Source organism: Macaca mulatta, chromosome 7 (assembly GCF_049350105.2).
Source record: "Macaca mulatta isolate MMU2019108-1 chromosome 7, T2T-MMU8v2.0, whole genome shotgun sequence".
In the NCBI taxonomy this organism is placed as follows: Eukaryota; Metazoa; Chordata; class Mammalia; order Primates; family Cercopithecidae; genus Macaca; species Macaca mulatta.
This window is the reverse complement of record NC_133412.1, coordinates 126,968,707-126,984,853: the sequence shown is the minus strand read 5'-3', so window position 1 is coordinate 126,984,853 and position 16,147 is coordinate 126,968,707.

Below are 16,147 nucleotides of genomic sequence, written 5' to 3'. Positions count from 1 at the left end.
TCCTCTTCCCTACAAAGGTAAAATTTATGTCCTGATAATCACAGTGGGCTGCTTTATTGTATAATCTGACATCAGAATGGAAAGAAAGAGTATGCTTTTTAAGTTTCTTAAAATGTAGTTCTATTGAAAATAGCTGTTGAGACACATGCATAAAATAAGCTGCTAAGGAACAATAAGAGACATGATAGAGTTATAGAAATGTGTTTTGTGTTCCACCCAGAAAATATTATGCAATATGAGGATAAATTCATTCCTTAAGAATTTAACAAAAATTTATACAATCTTCTATGATTTTTGCTTCGTAATGTAATTAATTCACTAGAGCTCCTGAGGTTTGAATGTGGTCGTTTGGTTTTGGTGGAAAATAGTTTGACATAGTCTAAAAAGCAAACTCTAAAAATGTATCTATTTTAATTATGAATACATTATGACTCAGATTTATCCCATCTTTGAACTTCACCCCGTCTTCAACCTATACTCCCCAGGGTAGGGATTAGGGCTGAGATGAGATCAGGGATGGGCCAGTGACAAGGCGGGGGGAGGGAGGGTATGGAAATGAGGACTCAAAAGGCTGGCAAACTACATGGAAAGAGGAATCACATTCTTACCACACTTGCACATCTCAGAAGGAGCCACCCATCATTCTAAGTCAGGAGGCTGCTTGTTTTCAGTGAATTCACTTGTATTATGTGTACCTCAGTGCCTCAGATTTCTCTCGGAAATGATCATTGTTATTGCCATTTTCTTTTAGTTAATACATAGATGTGTTCATTTAATGGAGATACTCATTCTGGTCTTTTTATTTGAAAAACCTGTAGGATGAACACCTCTGTTTTAAGTTGACTGCTTGATTCTATGAGCCTATTTGAGTGGTTACAGATTATCCACTGGGCAAGGTGGAGGTGGTAGCAGGAAGAGGATATTTGTAGCACAATAGGATCTCATATTCTCCAGATTTTACAGAAAACACTCAGTTCAATTTCTAACAGTTTCCTCAGTAGCCCTTTATATTTAAGCTTCTAATTTATTGTTAAACTCCTTCAAAATGGAGTTTTTGGGGAAACAGGTGATCAGCGTTATAGCCTAACCCGATCAACTCTAATATACTTTAAAAGCCTGTACTGCTTTTCTGATTTTTTTTTTTTTTTTTTTGAGACGGAGTCTCACTCTGTAGCCCAGGCTGGAGTGCAGTGGCCGGATCTCAGCTCACTGCAAGCTCCGCCTCCCGGGTTCACGCCATTCTCCGGCCTCAGCCTCCCAAGTAGCTGGGACTACAGGCGCCCGCCACCTCTCCCAGCTAGTTTTTTTTTGTATTTCTTAGTAGAGACAGGGTTTCACCGTGTTAGCCAGGATGGTCTCGATCTCCTGACCTCGTGATCCACCCGTCTCGGCCTCCCAAAGTGCTGGGATTACAGGCTTGAGCCACCGCGCCCGGCTGCTTTTCTGATTTTAAAATTAGAATATATTCATACAGAATAACATACTTTCTATATTCAAATAATCTAGAGGTGAGATTTTAAAACAGGAACATTCTCCATTATCAAGTCTGAGGTTAGGGATGGAGTAAAAGTCAGGAACCAAAGCAAATTGATTGTGAATTGCTGATGCAGAAGCTTCACGGTCTGTGACTTGCATGGGCCCTTTCAGGAGCCCTAGGAGGGCCCCAGTCATATGTCCATATAGTCCCTTACTTCTATAAAATGGATAAAAATAAAATATTTTAACTTCAACCAATGAAGGCTTTTCTTTCCACTGTCGCCTGCTCTGGAGTGGCACTGGGTTGCCACAGGCATTTTGGAGAGCGGGGTACAGGACAGCTGAGTTGGGGATCCATTTAGGTTTAGGTCACAGGATCTGCTGTTTGCGGTCAGATCCAGGTAGAGCTATTTAGCCATATGTTTTGGTGTAGAAATTACTTCCAGAACCACTCCTACCATCCATTGCTCCGACCTGCCAACATTATGAAACAAAAGTGTGGAGCCAGAGCTTGCATGTGGGCACGTGCTCGAGCAATGGCTGCAAGCGCTGAAAGTCTGTGGGTGATGGAGGAGAAATACGGTTTGAAATATACAAAGCCAGAAGCTAGTGTGTGGAAGATTTTTCCAATCATCAGGCAAGTACAATTTTAAGAGAATCATTCATTGCTCATCAAAACAAGTTCTCTGCTTCCAGGAAGGTGCTTAAAAATGTATTTGATAGGCCGGTCATGGTAGCTAACACCTGTAATCCCAGCACTTTGGGAAGCCGAGGCAGGTGGATTGCCTTAGGTCAGGAGTTCAAGACCAGCCTGGCCAACATGGTGAAACCTGTCTCTACTAAAAACACAAAAAATTAGCTGGGTGTGGTGGTGCATACCTGTAATCCCACCTAGTAGGGAGACTGAGGCAGGAGAATCACTTGAACCCAGGAGGCAGAGGTTGCAGTGAGCCAAGATTGTGCCAACTGCACTCCAGCCTGGGCAATAAAGTGAGACTCCATCTTAAAAAAAAAAGTATTCGATATATTTAGAGGTATTTTAGAAATCTCTCAAGAGGAAATTTATCAGAATTACTATGTTTGTAGGACACACATATGTAGAAGTACTACAAACAATCTTTGTGAAGTTACATATTTCATTCATCCCAACATGTCAATTACATGGATATATTGGAAAAATATTTACATGTCTGACTTAAAATGCTGACAGCAACAATAACATAAGACTTATAACAAGTACATTGACTAGTTATTCAGTTTTGTCCATTCAAAGAGTATTTAAGAGTGGTCACTGCATAGAGAAAACTTGAGATGTGCTGAAATCTTACAGTTCATATATGAAAAACCTGATAGAAGGTTCCTCAAATTTGACAACATCCTAAGAATTTATTAATATATGCATTGCCTGTAAAAATTATGATGCTAAGAGCAACTTTTCTAAACTATTAGTAATCAAAAATAGATTTTGATCAATGATCCTAGAAGAAAGAGAATTATCTTTCTCTTTTAAGGATTGATCTTACAAAAACAATGGCATATGAAGGGATTATCAGGAAGATAATCAAGAAATGTAGTCAAGAAATGTAGAAAAAATTATTCAGAGGTATGCTAGGCAGTTCATTAAAAAATTGTTTCCTTGTTGTTGATGTTTGTGCTTTTCCAACTTAAACAAATTATTTGGTTTTTTTCTCATTTTAAACAAATATTTGTTTTCATACCTAATTTATCCTTTAAAAAAAATCAAATATAAGACTTAGGTCCTACAAGACTTGACTCCAACACTAGTAAAGGATATCGTTTTCATGTTTTTGAAAACATGGAGATTTTACATGTTTACAAGGTGGTTTGACATCAAATGGCTGCATTAAAGTGTTAGATCAAAATGCCCTGCTTTGAACCAGACCCATCCCAGGGGCGAGGCTTGGGCATTGCAGGATCAAACCTCACACTCACAAAGTAAGCCTTTGACTTTATCTCCAAGTGATCTTGTAACTACAGTTACCAGGAAAGTAGAAGTGATTCATCACAAACCTTTCTATGTGTGTCCTATTATCACACGACATGACTGGGATGCACTTGAGTTGATATTAAAAATAATTATCTTATGACTAGCACATTACAGTGCGTTGGATTTTTTTTCTTGTTAAAGGCATTGCTTTGTTAAATGTAAACATTTAAAAAAAGGCCAGTTTCTGTAACCTGGCCTTGACCTTGGGAAGGTTCTGCCATGCCTCTGGCACTGACCCTTGGGCTGTGAAGGTTGTGCTGGTCTGGATTCTGTTTCTTTAACTGGGTGCCTGGCACACAGTAGGGTCTCAAATATTAGTTTTTTGCTTCCCTCTTCCCTTTACTCTTTTCCTTGGAGCAGTTTTTTTTCCTGTCAAGTATGAGGAAATTTTACAAAGCAAAATCATACTAACACATTCCAATGTATTACCGAATGACTGTCTCTATTAAGCTGTCTAGTGCATCAGTATCCAGGTTATGGGCTGTGCAGTACAGTACCTAGGAACTGTCTTCACACCTGGAGTAGTTTTTCATTGGTTCACACAGGACTGCAACTAAGCCAAGTAACAATACACCAGAGTGAAATGCATTTACCAAGAGGAAGACTGAAGAGTGATATACTTAAACTCTAGTCATTATCCTATAGATAGAATAATAGTAAATTATCATAATGCTAAATTGTAAACATATATTATGATATATGTGGTGCTTCCAAATTCATCATCTCATGAAGTCTGTTTAACAACTTTTTAAGTGTGGGTGTCACCTTTATCCCAATTTTAGAGAGAACAATACAGTGTGAAGAATTAAGTGACTGCTCCAAGATACCTTAGCCAATAAGCGAAGAAGCCAGAAGTTGGACCCCACACTATATGACTTTTACGACCCCTGAGTTTTTAAGGCATTTATATTATTGCTATTCAAGAACAATACTAATCTTTTTGATAGCCCCTGTCTCTCCCCTTAACTCTACTAAGATGGAAATCCCTGTGGAAAAACCTTAGATGTAGGATAACGAGCAAGAAGCAGTTCTTGCTCTGAAAAAGTTGACAGTCTGGGGACACATGTGGCCATGTAAACAGTCAACTGTGATACAATGTGTACAGGGATCTAAGCGGCATAAATAAAATGCAAGGAATCAGTGAGTGGAAGAAATCACCAGAGAAGAAAATATTTATAGTCTCTCCCAACTTTAGCCATCAGACGCCTCCATATTGATGCCCAGTTATTAATTTTCATGTGGTTGTAATTAATACAATTACTTAGAATTACGGTACATTAACTTCTGCTGCATCTTGGAGTCACTCCTAAGTTTATACAGCAAATATGTCTGGAGTTTAAGTATTTGAAAGGGATAGAATACAATTTCACCACAGTACTAATGTGTTTTTCCATTTTTCATCCTAGTTATCTGACTTTTAAGTTTATGTAGTCTCTTAAATTTTAACATCTTTTCATCTGTATTTTCTATTGTAACTAAGTCCTTGTCCTTGAGATCAAAATGAGGCATTTCGTGCCATCTAGCTATAGTTAGGCCTTGAATCAGATTTCCGGTTGGAATGAATTACTGTTTTAATTTTTTTTTTCAATTTTTAGTTTTGTTTTTTGTAGAGCTGGGGTCTCACTATGTTGCCCAGGCTAGTCTTGAACTCCTGGATTCAAGAGATCCTCCCCTCTTGGCCTCCCAAAGTGCTGAGATTACAGGCGTGAGCCACCACGCCCAGCCCCAAATTACCAAATAAGTGGCTTTCAGTTCTTGCTTTCCCTCCATTTAATCTATTTTTATTTGATTGTGTGGCACATGAAGAGGTACGCGGAATTATATATCTTATTAATTGCTGCTCATGAAAAATATTAAAAGCAAATACTGCTGAGTCGCATGGAATTAAATCCATCTATGAAGACAGAGATTATTTCTTTGCCTGAGATTATTTAGGGAGTTTTTTTGTATTTAAATGAAATTATATGCTGAAATTGTTTTTGCTTTTGTCTGTCAGCATGGTGTCTTGGTTATGAACGCATTCTAGCATTATGAATTTTGTGCTGGTGATTTTCCCAATTCCCCTCTACTACATGTGAAAATAGGATATTTGCTGGTGATAAATTCAGATAGATTTTTCTAAGTTTGTCCACTAAGCAGCAGACTAAATTAACTGCTTAATTTAAATTTTAAGGGAAGATCCTAGACTTTAATGCCTCCATCTGCTGAATGTTGTCTCAAATATGGCCCACATAGAAATGCTTTGTCCTTGTCTTATTCCATTCTAGTCTCCTTGTGTTTTTAAAAACATTTAGCCCCTCCCAACACTCTCTCCTTTGTACCTTAGGGCAGGGACACAGGTATTTGCAAAGCCTCTGTTTTCATATTTAAATTTTTTCTATTTTTCAGAGAGTGAGGGTGCATGTTCCCCACTCTTTTTCTTTTGATGCCTCTCACCCATATGGCTTGTAGCTTCATTTTGTTTGGCTTGTTCATTTGCTTGAGTTCTTTCTCTCCTCAATATCATTATCCTAGACCATGGACTAAGGACCAATCTTCCTTTTTTCACACCATTCTCTACCTACCCGTGCACTATACTCACACAATCAGTTCACTTTAAGTGTAAATTGGTGACAAAATTGATAGCCTTTGAGTTACATGTAGCTCTCAATGTCAGGATTATTTTTCCCAAATTACAAAACTTCTTATTTAATCAGACTTAGAGAAAAAAATCATTGGCTCACAGACCTGAAAATTCTAGGGGTGGAACTTTTGGCATGTGTAGATCCAGCGGTGCAAACTTCCGACTTCCTCCGTGAGGTGGGCCTGGCAAAACTGACAAATCCAATCCCAGCAGAAGAAAACCTTTTCCTTCCTGACACTGCAGTGCAACCTTTCAGATCAGCTCTTAATTGAACCAGTTCGAACCAAAACCAGGAGAACTTAGGTGGGGGAAGTGGTATCCAAATGAAAAGAAGGGTGTTAGTACAGAAGATGCGGGAATGAATGCTGGCTAGGCAAACACAAATGTCCATTATAATCTCCTTCCTAGGCAGACTGTGATCCTTTCAGAGTTCTTATTTCTGTATTTGGATTTTGAACCCTACCCACCTGTATCAAAAATACTGTGAAATATGACATTTTCACTTAATACTAATAGAAAATCATGACTGAAGAGTAACAGGACGGTTCAAATTTCATCACTTCTAGAAATGTGGCAGGAAATAAATGTCTGCTATTTCCTCGTCTCTATGGGTACTAACAATAGCTTGGGCAATAAGGAAAGTTCTTGGCAGACTGTGTAATACGTCTCTACTGTTGACCCCACATTCCTGAGCCCTGATACCTTTGTGTACTCTTTAGTCTCAGAATGTAGCTCTATTGCAGAGTTTGCTTGGTGTTGGCCTGGTTCATCTCCATCCAGAGAAAGGCATGCTGGGTGCTTCACAGTTGGATTCTGGCCATTTGATGGTGACACAAATTATTGCCTAATGTGTGTTGTATGTCTTACTAGCTGGGTTGCTTTGCTCAAGAGGCTTAACCTTGCCAATCTTTAGCTAACGTCCTATTAAATTCCTATTTCACAGGGTGGCTTTAAGGGTCATTTGAGTCAATGTGAATGTAACTTGGCAATAGACCTTGATCGGTAACTGGAGGTTTTCATTGGAAACACAATCTGAGAGCACCAACCTCCTACTTGGACTTCTAACTCTGCCCTTTCAGAATTTTCTTCTGTCTCATTTTGTCATCACATCTCCTTTACCTGTTCACCTGTTTGGTGAATTCTTTTTGAGCTTATTATAGTTTTTATTGCACTTATTGAGTGCACACTACATCTAAGCATCTTAGATTGTTCATCGTTTGATCCTCACAATGAGACTATAGGTAAGTAGTATTTATTTTTTCCATTTGATGGATAGGGACACTGAAGCTTAGACAGGTTTTACAGAAGGAGGGGGACAATTGATCATAAATTTGTGAAGACAGGCCTGGTTTTGGCCAGGCATGGTGGCTCATGCCTGTAATCCCAGCATTTTGGGAGGCTGAGGCAGGAGGATCACTTGAGCCCAGGTGGTTGATGCTGCAGTGAGCTGATGGCACTGCTGCACTCTAGCCCGAGTGATAGAGTAAGACCCTGTCTCAAAAGAAAAAAAGAGGAAAAAAGACAGGCCTGGAGCTTGGGTCAGAATCAGTCTGATATCCTTGTTCTCATTAAATGCATGGTTTGAGAATTTCTGTGTGCATAAGAATCACCTGCAGTGTATTCAAAGTGCAGATTTTTGGAGCTCACCCTCAAAGGTTCCGATGTGATGGCCCTGGAGTAGGCTAGGGAAGACTGCATTTATAACAAAATTACCAAGTGATTCTCCACAGGTGGTCCTCAAGCCACAAGGCCACAGGTGGACTTCAGATGACTGAACTCCTTTTCTGGGGTTTCCTATCTTTTCCAGTTTCTCTGGGCAAAGGATTGAAATGCACTGCTACCTAAAGGTCCTTGGATCTGCCCTGTTGCCGACAGCACAGTTGCCTTCTCCTGGCTTCCTACTTTTTCAAACAATTCCTTAACCCTTTGAATATCCAGCTAATCTGACCTCCCTTTGAATCTTTAGTACCTGAACATAGGTTGAGAGTGCATATATTAGCCTCGTTCCTATTAGTATCTGCTGAGCACTTTGCATATAGCAGGAACTCAACAAATATTCATTCTTTACTATTGTATTGTGTAAATATCCATTTAGTTCTCTTCAATTTATATGTTTGGTTTTCCTCAGTGAGGTTGTAAGATGCTTGAGAAGAAGGACTGGTCTTCAATTTCCTCTGTATTACCTAAGGGCTCTCTGTATTTAGAAGATTCTCAGCAAAGATTGCTGATTCATTCAGTTACAATAGAAGGTGTGTAATCCATGTTTGTTGAATTAATTAATCATCCAAAGGTAACCACTATTCTTTCATAGATGATGGGATTTTTGTCTCTGGAAATCATTTGAACATTTACACTTGGTTTTCCACCTTAAATACTCAGAGGGAAGGAAACAAAAAATAACCCAATTTTAGCCTCAGAGGTAAAATATTTAACTACTCAACATTCTTTGTTTTGCATAAAGAAATATTTAACCAAGATTCCTCAGGTTACAGTCAGATGGTCAAATTTTCAAAAACAAATGTGCACACACAAGTAGGCAGGCATGATTTACCTCAAAATGCAACTGCTTCTGGATTATGTCTCTACTTCTGTTTCCTTATAGGACCTCAAGTTTTTTCTAAAGCTTAGATTAGTTGAATGAGTGTTTTGTCTTTCAGCACAAAAGTCATCATCAAAGAAAATTCTTGAGAACCCTGAAGATTAGTCATAGCATAAATAGTTAGAGGTAGAATTATAAGATAAAATGCCTGCCTTCAAGAAGTTTACAATCTAACTGGAGTGACAGTAAATGAGCATAAATAATAATTGAGAATAAACAATTGTTTGTGTTAGGAATTTCTAGAATCATAAAGATCATCTAGTTGAAACCTCTCACTTTTCAAATAACAGGGTTAGGTTGGAGGAAGAGATACTTAGCAGTAAAATATTGTGGCCAAGGTCATAGAGAATGCAAAAGGTTAGAGGCATAGCCTGAACTAGAGCCCTGTTCCCTGTTCTCTTATTTATAGGGCCTTTTCAGACCTCAGCAAAACCTAAACTAAGAAAAAAATTTGCATTTTGCCGGAGCATTAACAACCTGATGGGGATGACCAGGACTAGAAGGCTTGTCAGACCAAGGGGTTATTAGTCATATCAAGGGGTGAACATCATGGGATTGCAGCCAGGAAGTTAATTACTATGGAGATGGGTGTATGAGTCATACAATCTCAGATGAGGAGGCAGAGACCAGGATCAAGAGCAGTGCTGGCCAGTAGAAATATAATTTGAGCCACAAATGGAGGACACATATATAATTTTTAAATTTCTAGAAGCCATGATAAAAAAGTAAAAGGAAACAGATGACATTAATTTTAATAATGTATCTTAATTAACCCAGTATCTCTAAAGTATTATTTCAAAATGTAATATAAAAAATAATATATTTTGCATTTGCTTTTGTTTATTAAGTCTTTGAAATCCAGTATATGTTTTACACTGACAGGACATCTCAAATGTTTAATAGCAATAAGTGGCTAGTGGCTTCCCTTTTGGACAGTAGCTATCTAGAGGAATCTCACTGACAGAACAAATTAAGCAGTATATGGCAAGAAAATTGACTTGGTCTGAGAATCTCCTAGAGAACACTGCTCAAACTATGATATGTATAGAACTTACCTAGGGATCTGACTAAAATTCAGATTCTGATTTACTAGGTGTTATGGATTGAATGTGTCCCCAAAAAAACCTGTGCTGGAAACTTACTCCCCAAAGCAACAGTGTTGGGAGAAGAGGACTAATGGGAGGTGTTTAGGTCATGAGGAGTCTACCTTCATGGATTGACTAATGCCAGTTATAAAAGGGCTTGAGGCTGCAAGTATGATCTCTTGCTTTCTCTCTCACCCTCTGTTGCCCTTCCGCCTTCTGTCATGGAATGATAGAGCATAAAGGCCCGTGTGAGATGTTGGCCCCTCAATCTTGGTCTTCTTAGCCTCCAGACTTGTAAGAAATAAATCTTAGTTCTTTAAAAATTTACCCAGTCTCAGGTATTCCATTATAACAGCACAAAACAAACTAAAACACTAATTCTGAGGTAGGTCTAGGATTCTGCATTTTTAACAAGCTTCAAGTGATGCTGATGCCCTGGTCTGCCACCCACACTTTGAGTAGGCAGGTTAATCCAGGAGATCAGTCATGGCCGGGAGACATAAACAAATAAGGAAGTTCTAAGTAGGCCGATCAGAATTTTATCAGTAGAGGGAAATGTTTCTCCTCACTGAGTTCCTTGGTCCATGAAATAGGAACGTCTACCAATTCCTCTGCCCTCTCAAAGAAGTAAAGGGTGCTTCTTCCACACTCTACCCCCTTCACTCAACCCTTTCTATAAGACACAGCAGTGACATATCTGGGTGGAGACATTGGGCAATGGTCTCTGTCCATGAGTGGCCTGATGTCCCACTGCTTTCACCTGCTCAGAGACACCTGTCCTGGCACCTGAGCATCCTCTTTCTGCTCCCTTCTCCCATGGGAAGTGCATCTCAGTCATTAACTAATTCATTCCTTTCAGAAACCTGTATCTTTCTTTCCCTGTTTTAGTCTCATTTCTATCTATAGGTGATATAGTTTGGCTGTGCATCCTCACTCAAATCTCATGTCAAGTAGTAATTCCCAATATTTGGGAAGAGACCTGGTGGGAGGTAATTGAATCATGGGGGGTGGATTTCCCCCTTGCTGTTCTCATGATAGTGAGTGAGTTCTTACAGATCTGGTTGTTTAAAAGTGCATAGCATTTCCCCCCTCACTCTGTCTCTTTTCCTCCTGTTCCAACCATGTAGGATGTGCTGGCTTCGCCTTTGACTTCTGCCATGATTGTAAGTTTCCTGAGACCTCCCCAGCCATGCTTCCTATGCAGCCTGTGGAACCGTGAGCCAACTAAACCTCTTTTCTTTATCAATGACCTAGTCTCAGGTGCATCTTTATAGCAGTGTAAGAATGGACTAATACAGAAAATTGGTACCAGAGAAGTGGGGCATGACTATAAAGATACCTGAAAAAGTGGAAACAGCTTTAAAACTGGGTAATGGGCATATTTGGAACAGTTTGGAGGTCTCAGAAGAAGACAGAAAGATGAAGGAAAGTTTGGAACTTCCTAGAGACTTGTTGAATGGTAGTGACCAAAATGCTGATAGTGATATGGACAGTGAAGTCCAGGCTGAGGAAGTATCAGATGGAGATGAGGAACTTATTAGGAACTGGAGCAAAGGCCACACTTACTGTGCTTTAGCAAAGAGCTGGCAGCATTATGCCCCTGCTCTAGGGATCTGTGGAACTTTGAACTTGAGTGAGATGATTTAGGGTATCTGGTAGAAGACATTTCTTTTCTTTTCTTTTCTTTTAAATTATACTTTAAGTGCTAGGGCACATGTGCAGAACATGCAGGTTTCATACATAGGTATACATGTGCCATGTTGGCTTGCTGCACCCATCAACTCCTCATTTACATTAGGTATTTCTCACAATGCTGTCCCTCCCCCAGCCCCCACCCCATGACAGGCCCCAGTGTGTGATGTTCCCCGCCCTGTGTCCAACTGTTCTCATTGTTCAATTCCCACCTATGAGTGAGAACACGTGGTGTTTGGTTTTCTGTCCTTGTGATAGTTTGCTGAGAATGATGGTTTCCAGCTTCATCCATGTCCCTGCAAAAGACATGAACTTATCCTTTTTTATGGCTGCATAGTATTCCATGGTGTATATGTGCCACATTTTCTTAATCTAGTCTATCATTGATGGACATTTGGGTTGGTTCCAAATCTTTGCTATTGTGAATAGTGCTGCAATAAACATACGTGTGCATGTGTCTTTATAGTAGCATGATTTATAATCCTTTGTGTGTACACCTAGTAATGGGATGGCTGGGTCAAATGATATTTCTAGCTCTAGATCCTTGAGGAATCACCACAGTGTCTTTCTGGTGGAAGACATTTCTAAGCAGCAAAGCATTCAAGATGTGGCCTGGCTGCTTCTAACAGCATATGCTCATATATGTGCACAAAGAGAGGATCTGAAACTGGAACTCATATTTAAAAGGGAAGCAGAGCATAAAAGTTTCAAAATTTTCAGACTGACCATGTGGTAGAAAAGAAAAACACATTTTTTTTTTTTTGAAACAGAGTCTCGCTCTGTGGCCCAGGCTGGAGTGCAGTGGCGCAATCTCGGCTCACTGCAAGCTCCACCTCCCAGGTTCACACCATTCTCCTGCCTCAGCCTCCTGAGTAGCTGGAATTACAGGCACCCGCCACCACGCCCAGCTAATTTTTAGTATTTTTAGTAGAGATGGGGTTTCACTGTGTTAGCCAGGATGGTCTTTCTCTCCTGACCTCGTGATCCGCCCGCCTTGGCCTATGGAAAAACACATTTTCTTAAGAGGAATTCAAGGCTGCAGACATTTGCATAAGTAAAGAGGAGCCAAATGTTAATAACCAAGACAATGGGGAAATGCCTCCAGGGCATTTCAGAGACTTCAAAGCAGCCCCTTCCATCACAGGCCTAGAGGCTCAAGAGGGAAACATGGTTTTGTGCACCAGGTGCAGGGCCCCGCTGATCTCTGCAGCCTCACAATATGGCACTCTGTATCCTAGCCACTCCAGCTCCAGCTGTGGCTAAAAGGGGCCAAGGTACAGCTTGGTCTATTCCTTCAGAGGGTGGAAGTCCCAAGCCCTAGTGGCTTCCACATGGTGTTGGGGCTGCAGGTACACGGAGGGTAAGAGTTGAGGTTTGGGAGCCTCTGCCTAGCTTTCAGAGGATGTATGGAAATCACTGCAGTGTCCTATGGAAAGGGTTGGCTGAGGGGTGTAGAGCGTGTAAGAATCACCTTTTATTTCTTTGAGAGTGCAGAATGACTGGTAGAAGTTCCTATTTCATAGGCCAAGGAACTCAGTGAGGAGAAACATTTCCCTCTGCTGACAAAATTCTGATTGGCCTACTTAGAAGTTCCTTATTTATTTATATCTCCTCACCATGGTTAATATCCCAGATTAACCTAGCTCTCAAAGTGTGGGTGACAGACCAGGGCATCAGCATCACCTGAAGGCTCGTTAGAAATGCAGAATCCTAGACTTATCCCAGACCTAATGAATCAGAGTCTACATTTTAATCAGATCTGTAGGTAAGACCTGTGGGTATTAAGTTTCTATGTAAATGTGGGTCTGTGTCTGGGCTGTACATCTTGTCCCATTGGCCTATTTGTCTACAACTATTTTAATAAATGTGTAACACATTTTCTTAGTTCCAAGAAGTTTATAATACATCTTGATTATTTTATTAAAAAAAAAAAAACCTTCTGATAGGATTCAGAAAAACAATACCCTAGAATATTTTAAGCTGAAATAACTTGAGGAGATGACTGAAACAGGAAGGTCATGCTCACCTTTCCCAGCCCTTCTTCCCCAAAGCAGGTCATAAAATCTGGGAAGGATCATCTGACCTTCCCCTGCAGCAGGTCCTAAGACCCTCATTGAGAGGCGCCCTCTGTAGACTTGGAGGAAAAAGTATCCTTATCTCCAAAGATCCCTCCTGAGTGACTTGGTGCTGTCTTCAAGATAATGAGTGAGTTCTTGTTCTGTGTTCACGTGAGATTTGGTTGTTTAGGGTTCACAGACAAGAATCTGAAGAAATAGGCCTTGCAAACATTCCCCCAGTTCATTACCATTAGCTCATACCCTTTTTGCCCTACCATTTTTCTCCACATTTTTTCTGCTCTTCATCAAACCTAGCTTAAAGATACACAGATTTATCCATTTCTTCAGGTGTTCATTTTCTTGTGAAGGCTTTTATGTCACATAAAACTTATTAAATAAATTTGTATGCTTTCTCTTGTTAATTTATATTTTATTATAGGAACCTCAGCCATAAGCCTAAGGAAGGTGAAGGAAAAGGTGCTGTTTTCTTCCTTGTATTACCTGCCCGCGACCCATATTGTTTTTCATGTTAAATGGTATTAAATTGATTAATTTCTGCAATTTGATTGTTTTGTGTAAATTTCAGAATGAATTTGTTAAGTTCATGAAATCTTTAAGGGAATTTGATTAAATTGCACTGAAATTAGGGATTATTGACATAGATATCTTTACAGACCATAAAAAGAGTTGATATCTGTTTGATAATGCATAGTCCCATGTCTCTTTCTTTAATTTGATTTTTTATAACTTTGTAGGAATCCATCGTTGGATTGGATCCATCCTCATTTCACTTTATAACATAACTCCAAAGAGACTGTTATTTTAATTTTCTTGGGGGGTGTTTATACATTGTGGTTCTTATATAGCTTGGATAGTTTAATAGTGGTATTTTTTAATGTGCTAAGGAATGCTATAAAGGGTGTGAGTGACTCTAGGGACAAGTGAGAAAATATTTAAACTATGGGAGGGGAAAAGACAATCCAGGTTAGAATTGCCAGATAAAATACAGGATACTTTATTAAATTTAACTTTAGATAAACAATAAATTTTGTTTTAGTGTGAGTATGTTTTATACAATATTTGTGAACTTGTCAGGGTAATCAGCAGAATAGCTTAGCTAGAAAAGAAGATATTATTACAATTCCAACAGGTAGAGACAATGGAATACTGGAGTCAGGTCATACTGGCTCATGAGAGAGCTGATTGTTAAATTTCTAAGAGTTTTGTGAGTCAGTTGTTAAGCCGTTGGTAGCTCAAAATTAGTCATGGTAGGTGCATGTACACCAGAGAAACAGGCCCCTTTCCCAGCTGTTTAGCATCGATCAGCACATCAGTGGATAGAGCTGAGTTGGCCAAATTATGAGTCTTGAGTTCCATTCTAAGGAATGGGCACCTGCTAAAGATTTTGAGTAGGTAGATAACACAGTTAAAAAAAATATATCAGGAAAATTAATTTGATAGCAGTGGGTTTGTGAGACAGATTAGAGTGAAAGAGATTGAGTCAGGAAATTCTTACAATGAATCAAGTTTGAGGTGAATAGACTTGAGCAAGAAAGATGACAGGAGAGAGGAAAGAAGTTAAATGCTAAGAATATTGGAAAAGGGAGGATTTGAAAGAGTTGTGACTGTCTTTTTTCGCTCAATCTCTATGTCTGCAGATGTTTGAGTATAATGTTTCAAGCTTGAGAGAAAGGGAAAATGTTGGTGTACTTGGCAGATAAATAATGATGTTCAGGGAAGTCCATTTGGAAATAGATGTGGCAGTAGAGGCTGTGAATAGATTTGCTCTAATGAAAACTGTGTCAAGAGAAGAGAATGAAGGGACTGTTAATTAGTGGAAGTCCCTTGTGTTTTTTGCTCTTTTCTTAATGTCATATTTCAATGAAGTAAATTTATATACAACCAATGCACAGATTTTAAGTGTGTAGGTCTATGAGAGTTTTAAGACATATTTACATCCATGCAATAAACATCTTAAGGTTTCCTCATATCTCCAGTTCCCTCTACCCCAGACATAACCACTGTTCTGACTTCCATTATCATAGATAATGTTCTTGAATTTAATTTCAATAAAATCATGAAGTATATTCTCTTTTGTGTCTGGGTGCTTTCATTTAGCATAATGATTTTGAGATCCATCCATGCTTTCATGTGTGTGAGTAGTGTTTTTTAAATTAACAACTACAGTTTATAATATAAATATACAATTTGCTCATCCATTATCCTATTCATGAATATTTGGGCTGTTTCTATTTTGGGGCTATTATAAATATGAGTACTATAAAGATTTTTGCACAAATATTTTTGTGGGCATGTAGTTTCATTTATCTAGAGTATATAACTAGGAATGTAATTACTGTATCATAGGTTAAACCTATGCTTAACTTTAAAAGAAACTGTCAAAGAGTTTTTCAAAGTGGTTGTATCACTTTACACTGTCACTAGCAAGGTAACAGAGTTTCAGTTACTCAACATTTTCACCACCTTACTAATATTTTGTATGTACATTCATAAAAAATATTGGATATTGGTCAATAAATTTCATTTCCTTTTTTGTGCTATATCCTTGTGAAGTTTTAGTATCAGGGTCGTGGTGGCCTCATGTAT